Genomic DNA, 12,737 nt, shown 5'->3' on the forward strand with positions numbered 1-12,737 from the left:
TGTTAATTGAGACAGCTTAGCTTCACTTTAACACTGCTGACTTTTCAGTAAATGTATCCCGGACTAATATCCGGAAACACCTGAGCTCATCCCTAGTGGCTACACTCATTCTTACACTGTATCTGTAGAGGAGCAATGTAAACACCCCTAGACAGCAGCATTGTCAACCTGTGGAGAGGGTAGTGTAAGATGGCCCACTAGATTTAGATGGACCTACACTATATTACCAAAAGTATTGGGATGCCTACCTTTACACGCACATGAATTTTATCAGCATCCCAGTCTGTTCGTAGGGTTCAATATTGAGTTGACCCACCCTTTGTAGTTATAACAGCTTCAACTCTTCTGGGAAGGCTGTCCACACCATTTAGGAGTGTGTCTATGGGAATGTTTGACCATTCTTCCAGAACTGCATTTGTGAGGTCAGGCACTGATGTTGAAGAGAAGGCTTAGCTTGCAGTCTGCACTCTAATTCATCCCAAAGGTGTGCTGTTGAGGTGAGGACAGGCAGGCCAGTCAAGTTCCTCCACCCCAAACTCCCTCATCCATGTCTTTATGGACCTTGCTTTGTGCACTGGTCCAAATCATTTGGTGGAGGGGGGATTATGGTATGGAGTTGTTTCTCAGGGGTTGGGCTTTGCCCCTTAGTTCCAGTGAAGGGAAGGTGTCAGCATTTCATGCTAACAACTTTGTGGGAACAGTTTGGGGATGGCCCCTTCCTTTTCAAACATGACTGCGTACCAGTGCTCAAAGCAAGGTCCATAAAGACAAAGGCTTCCTGCCTCAAAGCATCCAACTTCCCCTTGTTCGCCCCCCCCCCTTTTTCTGCTAGGCTGCATGTCTATGGATTTTGGGGACGACCCCACGCCGATTTTTTATTTCAGCATGGGGTTCCCCTCCAAATCTGTACCAGACCCGAAGAGCCGGTATGGACTGGAGGGGGGACCACACACCATTTTTTTCTTTATTTTTTCAAAAGCCGGTTGCAGGCAACTTTAAACTGAGTCATTTCAAATGGGATTTCTCTCATTTTTTTTTTTTTCTTTAGAAATGTCATTTTTGTTGCAACATGTTTTATGCATGCTACAGATGTGCCACTTTGCAAGCCCATTAAGGGGACCCCCCCCCCCCCCCCCCCAGGCATAAAGGAATTTTTCATTTTTATTGTTGCACTTGACATAATAAAGCATAAAGCATAATTAAAATCACTGCTCCTGAAAAAAACAATCAATTTAAAAAATAAAAAAAATGTATTGATACATGTCCCCCGGGCCAGTACCCGGATCCTCATACCCCTTTTATGGCCAATTACTTGCATATAAGCCTTCAAAATGGGCATTTTTGATTATTTTTTTTTTCTTCTCTTATAGACTTCAATTGGGTTCGCCAGTCGGCTTAGAATATTTCCCCTGTTCAGGAGTTATGCTACGAACCGAACAGGGGGGTATTTGGCCCATGTCTATTAGGTAACAGGGTTAAGAGTGAGAGCAGAAGCGAAGTCCAAAGGCAAGCCAAGTCATATACGGGTTAGCAGGTACAGCAGATCAGGTCTCGGGAACACAGGAACATGCTGAAGACCATTCAGCAACTGCTCATAGTGATAGACCAGTTTAAATAGGCCGCTGGGTGCCAAGTGGTAATTTGAATGCGCACGTGCTCGAACACGAATATGCACGTGATGAACTGTCACAGCATATGTAACATTGCCCCTTTGCTCATAAGAATTAGCACATGTACAATGTGCATGAGCATGAACACAAGCACAAATCAGCACTTGCTTTCTAATGCTAGGAATCCGGTTTACCATACAGAGCCAATCAGTTCTTGTGATGACAAGAAGCATGCTGAGAGAGCATTGTGAAATGGAGATGGGCTCATCACTGTGCTGCTTCTCCTTACACTGTACAGTCACAGGCTGGGGCAGGTCCAGGATGATTTGGGCTCAGGGCAGGGGCTGACTGGCAACATTCGGCCCAGGGGGCAAGTACAAACCAGAGGTCCATGGTGCAGCAACTTGGCCCCCCTCCCACTCTCCCACTTCCTCATCTCCTCCTGACCCCCATTCCAGGCTGAAGCTCCACTCCAGGTACTCTCTACTCACCGGCCGAACCTGGGTTCCTGACCTCGCCAGCAAGAAGCAATTGGGGGGAGCTGGGACAGTTGGAGCTGTCTGGGGGAGGAGAGTCTCCAGTGGGGCATGGAACCAGCCTCTGCTCAGACACAGTTTATACCATCCATGCTGGGGGAGAGGCCTGCGCTCTGTCCTTGTCTTCATCCCACACTCAGTAGGTCAACAGTGGGGAATTTTTAGTTCTTTTCACCAAGAATCCTTTAGGCATGTCTGTGGCAGAAGTGGTGCAGCCTTTTTATGGGGCATCAGAGAGGCCCGGTGGGCAACTGCCCCCTGCCCCCTGGCCCAGTCCTCCCCTGACTCAGGGGAAGTGGGTGGATTGATGCCTGAGGATGCCTAGTGGTAGGAAAAAAGTATCTCTGGATTGAAGCTTATTTTTGCAGCAAAATCTGGTTTTGTTCTTTCATCTTTTAATGCCCTATTCATTTAAATCTTGTAATTTTTGGCTAAAGCTCTGCTCTAAGTGAATAACCACTTGCCGTCTGCTCACTCGAGCACTACTGCGGCAAAGTGGTTCGTTATCGTCTGGCGATGTAGACCTACGTCGCCAGACACTCCCCTTTCTCGGCGGCGCGCGCGGCGCCGGAGGCTCGCTCTCGCTGTATTCAGTCACAGCGGGAGTCAGGCCAGGGGAGGAGCAGCGGCGATTGCTGCTGCTCTTCCCCGATCGTCGGGGAATTGAGTGTGGAGATCCGCCCGCTGTGTGTAAACAAAGCGGGCGGATCTCCTAAGTTATAGACAGGGTCAGATTGCAGGGTTCAGCATAGCTGAACATGCGATCTGTGTCTGTGTCACTCAGTCCCCTCCCCCCACACACGTTAGTAAGCACCAGGCATACATTAACCCCTCCCTCTCCAATAAAATTAACCCCCTCCCTGCCAGTGTCATTTTTACAGTAACAGTGCATATTTATAGCACTGATTACTGTAGTAATGTCACTGGTACCCTCAAAAGTGTCAAAAATTTCAGTCAAGGGTCCGATCTGTCCGCTGCAGTGTCGCAGTCCCGCAAAAAAAAAATCGCAGATCGCCGCCATTACTCGTTGCAAAAAAAAAACACCAAAAATGACAGAAATCTTTCCCTTAGTTAGTAAACGCAATAACTTTTGCGCAAACCAATCAAAATACGCTTATTGCGATTTTTTTACCAAACATAGGTAGCAGAAAACAAATTGGCCAAAAATTTAAAAAAATTTTGATTTTTACATTTTTTTGGGGGGGAATTTCATAAAAAAATGTGAAAAATATTGTTATTTTTTCAAAATGTACGCTCTTTTTTTGTTTATAGCGCAAAAAATAAAAATCGCACAGGTGATCAAATACCACCAAAAGAAAGCTCTATTTGTGGGGAAAAAAAGGACGTCAATTTCGTTTGGGTACAGCATCGCACGACCGCGCAATTGTCAGTTAAAGTCGCACAGTGCCGAATCACAAAAAGTGGCCCAGACATAAGACAGCAAAATCCTCTAGTGGTAAAGTGGATAAGGTTATGTTACTGAAATCTTTCTTTGCAATCACTCAGCCTTATTACAGCTCTACAGATCATGGGAAGTAGCATAGTGTTATATACATCAATGGTGTATGTAACTTCGCAGCCCTGCAAGCATCTTCCCTAAGGTTGGTAAAGTCTGCATGATGCATGTTAGGATTATAAAGGGCCCTCCTGGGAAGGTGGAGGCACGGAGAGGTGTAAGACTTTGACAAAGCACACGGTACACTAGGCACTGTGTGGTCCTGAAATCAGGTAAGACTTGATGGGTCTGTATGATAAAAAAGCATCTAGATAAATCATGGATTACTCCTAAATTATTCATTTTTGATGCAGATGCTGGAGATTAAAAATTAAAAAATATATATCCCCCATTTTTCTAATCAAAAACTTAGCTCATTCCCAGTCAGCTATCAAAACCCAAGTGAGTATGACACAAGTGAGCAGTTTTTTTTTTTTTTTTAACATATTCAAGTCTGTTTAGTTTGGAGAAACTTTCCCTACTTACTATTCAACCGCTTCTAAGAGAAAGAGCGCAGTGTTCGCTCAGTGGAGGTAAGCTGGGCCCTGTATTGATTATGAAAATTATTTATAGTGGGCAAATTCTGCAACTATTAAATAGTACTAAGTTTCATCAGGCTTCAATTTCATCAGGCACTGCCAACTATGGAGCTCATGGTTTAACCACTTTACCACCGGAGGATTTTGCTGTCTTCCGTCCAGGCTACTTTTTGCGATTCGTCGCTGTGCGACTTTAACTGACAATTGCGCGGTCGTGCAACGCCGTACCCAAACAAAGTTTACGTCCTTTTTTTCCCACAAACAGAGCTTTCTTTTGGTGGTATTTGATCACCTGTGCGATTTTTACTTTTTGCGCTATAAACAAAAAAAGAGCGTTTATTTTGAAAAAATAACAATATTTTTAACATTTTTTTTATATGAAATTCCCCCCAAAAAAAATGTAAAAACCAATTTTTTTAAAAATTTTTGGCCAATTTGTTTTCTGCTACCTATGTTTGGTAAAAAAAATCACAATAAGCGTATTTTGATTGGTTTGCGCAAAAGTTATTGCGTTTACTAACAAAGGGAAAGATTTCTGTCATTTTTGGTGGTTTTTTTTAACGCGTAATGGCGGCGATCTGCGATTTTTTTTGCGGGACTGCGACATTGCGGCGGACAGATCGGACCCTTGACTGACATTTTTGACACTTTTGGGGTTACCAGTGACATTACTGCAGTAATCAGTGCTATATATATGCACTGTTACTGTAAAAATGACACTGGCAGGGAAGGGGTTCATTTTATTGGAGAGGGAGGGGTTAATGTATGCCTGGTGCTTACTGACGTGTGGGGGGGAGGGGACTGAGTGAGTCATGGACAGATCGGATGTCCAGCTATGCTGAACAGTCCGATCTGTCACTCCCTGTCACTATGGAGATCCGCCCGCTTGTGTTTACACAGGCGGGCGGATCTCCGCATTAGATCCCCGACGATCGGGGGAAGAGCGGCGGCGATCGCCGCTGCTCCTCCCCTAACCCGACTCCCGCTGTGACCGAAAACAGTGGGAGCGAGCCTCCGGCGGCGCGCAAGCGCCGCCCAGAAGGGGGAGTGTCTGACGACGTAGTACTACGTCGTCAGACGATAACGAGCCACTGTGCCGCAGTAATATTACTGTGGGCGGTGGTAAAGTGGTTAAAGGACAACTCCATATATATATCGAGGATTTGGTTTCCCACACTGAGTGGGAATTTTAAGGCCCAAAAATAATTTTAAAATCTATAGATTTTTTTTAAATTTCCATAAAAGTGTATTATACAATTAACATAAAAAGTCTTCACATAACAAGATAAGTACAAAATCACAGAATAAAGTGTATATACTGTACAGCTGTTTCAGAATATACATGCAGAGTTTACATATTTGCAGAGCTTCTCAGAGAATAGGTGCAGGAACTTCCCTTTCTAAGTAACTTTGTCTCCACCCCATACCCACCTCCAAGCACTAACCCTTGGTTCCACCCCTTCCAACCTCCGAGCATTCAACTTTGGTTCCACCCCCTACCCAGCTTCAAGTACAGCCTCTTTTAGAGAATATAGAGCCAAGTATACAGTGCATTGCGAAAGTATTCGGCCCCCTTGAATTTTCGACCTTTTGCCACATTTCAGGCTTCAAACATAAAGATATAAAACTGTAATTTTTTGTGAAGAATCAACAACAAGTGGGACACAATCATGAAGTGGAACGAAATTTATTGGATATTTCAAACTTTTTTAACAAATAAAAAACTGAAAAATTGGGCGTGCAAAATTATTCAGCCCCCTTAAGTTAATACTTTGTAGCGCCACCTTTTGTTGCGAATACATCTGTAAGTCGCTTGGGGTATGTCTCTATCAGTTTTGCACTTCGAGAGACTGAAATTTTTGTCCATTCCTCCTTGCAAAACAGCTCGAGCTCAGTGAGGTTGGATGGAGAGCGTTTGTGAACAGCAGTTTTCAGTTCTTTCCACAGATTCTCGATTGGATTCAGGTCTGGACTTTGACTTGGCCATTCTAACACCTGGATATGTTTATTTGTGAACCATTCCATGGTAGATTTTGCTTTATGTTTTGGATCATTGTCTTGTTGGAAGACAAATCTCCGTCCCAGTCTCAGGTCTTTTGCAGACTCCATCAGGTTTTCTTCCAGAATGGTCCTGTATTTGGCTCCATCCATCTTCCCATCAATTTTAACCATCTTCCCTGCCATGCTGCCACCACCATGTTTGACAGTGGGGATGGTGTGTTCAGGGTGATGAGCTGTGTTGCTTTTACGCCAAACATAACGTTTTGCATTGTTGCCAAAAAGTTTGATTTTGGTTTCATCTGACCAGAGCACCTTCTTCCACATGTTTGGTGTCTCTCAGGTGGCTTGTGGCAAACTTTAAACGACACTTTTTATGAATATCTTTAAGAAATGGCTTTCTTCTTGCCACTCTTCCATAAAGGCCAGATTTGTGCAGTATACAACTGATTGTTGTCCTATGGACAGAGTCTCCCACCTCAGCTGTAGATCTCTGCAGTTCATCCAGAGTGATCATGGGCCTCTTGGCTGCATCTCTGATCAGTCTTCTCCTTGTATGAGCTGAAAGTTTAGAGGGACGGCCAGGTCTTCGTAGATTTGCAGTGGTCTGATACTCCTTCCATTTCAATATTATCGCTTGCACAGAGCTCTTTGGGATGTTTAAAGCTTGGGAAATCTTTTTGTATCCAAATCCGGCTTTAAACTTCTCCACAACAGTATCTCGGACCTGCCTGGTGTGTTCCTTGTTCTTCATGATGCTCTCTGCACTTTTAACGGACCTCTGAGACTATCACAGTGCAGGTGCATTTATACGGAGACTTGATTACACACAGGTGGATTCTATTTATCATCATTAGTCATTTAGGTCAACATTGGATCATTCAGAGATCCTCACTGAACTTCTGGAGAGAGTTTGCTGCACTGAAAGTAATGTGGGCTGAATAATTTTGCAAGACCAATTTTTCAGTTTCTTATTTGTTAACAAAGTTTGAAATATCCAATAAATTTCATTCCACTTCATAATTGTGTCCCTCTTGTTGTTGATTCTTCACAAAAAATTACAGTTTTACATCTTTATGTTTGAAGCCTGAAATGTGGCAAAAGTTCAAGGGGGCTGAATACTTTCACAATGCACTGTAATTTTGTATTGGAATGTATCAAATTAGTTTATAACAAGAAAATCAATAAAATAGATCCCCCACAGCCAGCAGCAATAGACACCCCCCCCAGCAGCAATAACCCCCAGCAGCAGCAACAGATCTCCCAGCAGCCAGCATCAATAGACTCTCTAGCAGCCAGCAACAGTAGACCCCCTCCCTAAACCATAGATCCCTTCTAGCAACAATTAACCCTCATTTTCAAAAGATCATCCATCAGCAACAATAGATCGCCATGCAAAAATAGAATCCCTCCAGCAACAATAGATCTCCCAGCAGCCAGCATTGGTAGACCCTCCAGCACCCATTGGAAGTGCTGGAAATGCATTCCTCCGCGTTCCTGCTGAAAAAAAGCCCTGCATATTTGTATCCATTGCAGTATGATGTGATAAGGTGTTCTTGGTTGGTGAAACAAAAAACAGATCTTATAGAAAGCAATTAAAAACAGTCAGTTTCCATCATTCCCATCAAAGTACTAATACCCCAAACCAGGGTGGACATAAAGTACAGTAGGTGGGGTGGGTGGAGATCCTTCATCTCAGCAGGTATGCACTGAGAACACCTCCAAATGATGAATTTGGTCTGCCAGAAACTTTTTTCAAAAAGAATAATCGAAATTAACACAATCTCAGTCTTAGACTGGGTTCACGCTAAATTCAGAAGCAGTCACAGCAGGGGTCCAGTTCGTCCCGGTCCTCTGTTTCTGGGACAAATCAGATCTGAATTTTTGTCTGAATTCGGACCTGAAACTGAGCCAAAAAACGACCCTTGTGCAATGCACTTGGCAGCCACCCCGAGAAATGTGTGATCCAGATTCATTGGGAGCCAGTCCTGTTATGCAGGAAGCCTGCATTCAATTTGCATAAGTGTGAACCCAGCCTTAGATATGCAATAGAATATCTAAAACAGATGTGAGTTTAAAGGATAAGGCCACCCTAACACTAAAATCCCAGCATCTATAGACCTCCACGATCTAACACTAATCTATCCAGCCCTGTAAATAAGAACTCAGTATACATACTGTACCTTTTTTGAAGCTGATCCGACCCAATCCCAAGCTGAGCTGTCAGCCGCGGCTTTGCTTTGTAGGCGGGTGCAGAGGACACGGCAGACAACAGAAGCCCCATAGTAAGCCAATGGGTGACATCACCCCCCTTTCATTTTACAGCTGTTGTCTGCCGTGTCCTCTGCAGAGCTTCCACCGCTGGATACCGGGTCGGATCGGCTTCAAAAAAGGTAAAGCCCCGTACACACGTACCGATCGTCGGCCGAAAGATCGGCCGTCTTTTGTCCCCGGGCTGTCGTGTCCACTGAAAAGTGCAAAAGACTGCACACGAATTTTGTCGGCCAACAACAGCCGACTGCAGAAGTGATGTCATGCGATGGTTAACTTTCCCTGTGTTTTTTCTTTTCTGAGCATGCCCAGTCTTGCAAATCTGCTGTCTGTCGGCCGAAATCTGTACTGACTGGCGAACAATCGGCCGTTCTGGTGTCGGCATACAAAAATTTTAATGCTTGCACGACAGATTCTGTTCGGCCGAAAGTGCGCTGTCGGCTGTCGGAAGCATCATACTAACAAGCCGAAAATCGGCCGATCGGTCGTCGGCCAAATCTTTTCGGCCGACAATCTGCACGTGTGTACGGGCCTTTAGTATACTGATTTCTTCTTCACAGGACTAGATAGGTTAGTGTTAGATCAAGCAGGTCTATAGATGGAGGGATTTTAGTTTTAGGGTGGACTTATCCTTTAAAGTGGAGTTCCGGCCTTTTATGCAACTTTAGTGATTCCTGGAGTGCTCGCTATGCTGATCAACAATTGGGCATTTTCAATTTTTTTCGGGGGTCCCTTACCTTATTTTCAGGGCATTTTTGATTGTACTTCCTCCTTCTCCCTCCTCTGTGGCCACGGCCACCGACATCACTTCCACCTTTGCATTGCATTCTGGGAGCTGTTTGTCATCACTCCCAGGAGGTTGGAATCAGGAAGAACTCCCAGAACACTCCCTGGAATCAGGAAGAGGACACAGCAGATTACACTGCGGCTTCAGATTCCCACATCCAAGATGGCTGCGCCCAGACAGTGTCTTTAAATGTAAGATTTTGACTCAAATCCAATACTGTACATCTTGTAAGTATGAGAATAGCAGTTCTGTAAAGGGCGATGGATTAGTATTATAGGGGTATTTTTAGTTAAAAAAGGTATTTGAGGCCGGAACTCCGCTTTAACCACTTTACCACCGGAGGATTTTGCTGTCTTCCGTCCAGGCCACTTTTTGCGATTCGGCGCTGTGCGACTTCAACTGACAATTGCGCGGTCGTGCGACGCCGTACCCAAACCAAATTTACGTCCTTTTTTTCCCACAAACAGAGCTTTCTTTTGGTGGTATTTGATCACCTGCGCGATTTTTACTTTTTTCGCTATAAACAAAAAAAGAGCGTTTATTTTGAAAAAATAACAATATTTTTAACATTTTTTTATATGAAATTCCCCCCAAAAAAGATGTAAAAACCAATTTTTTTAAAAATTTTTGGCCAATTTGTTTTCTGCTACCTATGTTTGGTAAAAAAAATCGCAATAAGCGTATTTTGATTGGTTTGCGCAAAAGTTATTGCGTTTACTAATAAAGGGAAAGATTTCTGTCATTTTTGGTGTTTTTTTTTTAACGCGTAATGGCGGCGATCTGCGATTTTTGTTGCGGGACTGCGACATTGCGGCGGACAGATCGGACCCTTGACTGACATTTTTGACACTTTTGGGGGTACCAGTGACATTACTGCAGTAATCAGTGCTATATATATGCACTGTTACTGTAAAAATGACACTGGCAGGGAAGGGGTTAATTTTATTGGAGAGGGAGGGGTTAATGTATGCCTGGTGCTTACTGACGTGTGGGGGGGGAGGTGACTGTGTAAGACAGGGACAGATCGGATGTCCAGCTATGCTGAACAGTCCGATCTGTCACTCCCTGTCACTATGGAGATCCGCCCGCTTGTGTTTACACACAGCGGGCGGATCTCCAGACTCGATCCCCGACGATCGGGTAAGAGCAGCGGCGATCGCCGCTGCTCCTCCCCTGGCCCGACTCCCGCTGTGAATGAAAACAGCGGGAGCGAGCCTCCGGCGGCACGCAAGCGCCGCCCAGAAGGGGGAGTGTCTGACGACGTAGTACTACGTCGTCAGACGATAACGAGCCACTCTGCCGCAGTAATATTACTGTGAGCAGTCGTAAAGTGGTTAAAGTCTGTGGTGATTCATCTAGCATCCATCCAGGAATCCATCCATCTTCCTGGATGGTACTAGATGAGTCACCACTGACTTTTGTACTAATCTTGTTATGTGAAAACCTTTTATGCTAATTGTATACTACCCTTTAATGGAATTTAAATACAATTTATAGTTTTTAAAAGTACTTTTTCAGCCTGAAATGTCCAACTAAATCATGAAAACCAAATCCTCAATATATTTGTATTATAGGGATGTGGCTAATACAGAAGAAAATACTCGAATTTATGCTAGTGTAGCACTGTCCCCTTGAGGGGGGCTGGATTCCTCACCTTTTCGGGTCCCCCTGGGTTATCGGTAGCAACTGCATGCAGAATCATACCACTTTGCTCTCCGGCTCTAGTTGTTTTTGTTGTTTTATTATAAATAGGGATGGGAGAAGGGAAGAGTGGGATACTCCGGAACTTGAACTATTCACAATGCTGAGGACTTCTATCTGTGGATGCGACTAGGCCGCAGTTTCACCTTGCCACTAGATGAATCTGAGGTAAAGTTCCTGAATAGACACTTGCTTAGCACTTATCTTCAGGGTACTTGTCTAGCACCCCCTTTCACTCCACCAGCTGACACCCGTTCTTCGACTACTCTATCCGGAGTAGCCCCCTTCCTGGTCAGGCCCTTATACACGATCCCCTGTACTCACGATACTGTTTTTTCAGGTTCTCCAGTGTCTCAACTCCTCTTAGTCAGCTCTCCTGGACCTCTGGGTTCAGCTCCTGCCTTTTGGCTCACCAGGCCGACTGCCTGTGACCATATACAAACTGCTGCAAAAGAGGAGGCAGCCGCCACCCTCCTTCTGGGACTCTGCTCACCAGCCAAAGACCCTGAGTACATGTGCTTCTGGCTTTTATACCACATCCCACAATGCACTGAGACAGCAGTCTGCGCTGTCAGGGTTATTTGGGGAGATTTACTTTCATAAGAAGAAAATGAAATGTTATATTTTGTTATGTATATGAAGCTATGACATCCATTTTTGTCAGGTTACCAAATGGTTAAAATATCCTTTAACAGAAAATTGCCTGTTCAGGAAATTTTCTTAAACAGGTTTACCCCAGACTGCTGTGTGACCTAAGCTAATAAATAAAATAGTCTGTTTGGCTTACTTTAAGATAAAGTCCAGCTGACAATAGTCTGTTGACTTTCTTTAGACAAAGACTAGCTGACGCTATACCAGGATAATCTTGTCTATGTGGTAATCATAAAACACTGGTCAGGTATTCTGTGTTTAAATTCATTTTAAAAGAGATTTAAATATATATTATAATCCTAGGTAACATAATATTAACAATAAAATATATATATATGAATAAGGTAGATAAATGTGTAGGAAAATATTAAATATGATAATTTGTTTCATCAACTGATTCTGATGACTCATCACTGCAGGATAGAAAGATTTCAGTAAACTTTCGTAATTGGTAAAATATCATAAAACTGTTTTTGGCCTTGCCTTAAATCTGGTCTAGAAGGTCGGGGATTATAGACTCTTGGTCAACATAAGGTTCAAAGTTTAATTGTTATATTCTACATACTGAATATGAGAGTAATGCAATACTGCAGTCATTGATTATAGAAATCAGATCCTTCTAGTGACGTAGAATTTATATGATAATGAGATCCCCACCCACACTGCTGGGGGCATAAAAGGTTCTTGTCAGCTAGAGGGGGGAGGAAGGAGGACTGGAGAGATCGTAAGAAAAGTCAGATGCTTTGAGACACTTTAAGGCAAGACAGCGTGACATCTCAGATAATAGACTTGGCTGGTAAAGTATATTCCTATTTTTCCTACAAACAGTTTGATCTGCTTTAATTAGATACACCTAACTGATCCATCATTGAAACTGTTAGTATCAAGATTTGAATTTAGGACCATTCTAACTGCAGTATGATTGGTTTGATTTTCTTTTCTTGAAATTGCAAGCAATTTTGGCTTTAGTATATGGTTCAGTTGTGATGTATTCTTTATAGTAGATTAACTAAATAGAAACATATTTTACCAAAACTAATCTGGATTTTTGAGGCGTGGTACAACAATGTTGAGCCATGCAACTTTATTTAAAACATAGGAATTGAACATCTGTTAGATGAGAGAAAAGTCACGTGTCACATCTGTCAT

This window comes from Pelophylax lessonae (assembly GCF_965119305.1).
Source record: "Pelophylax lessonae genome assembly, chromosome: 1".
NCBI classification, from domain to species: domain Eukaryota; kingdom Metazoa; phylum Chordata; class Amphibia; order Anura; family Ranidae; genus Pelophylax; species Pelophylax lessonae.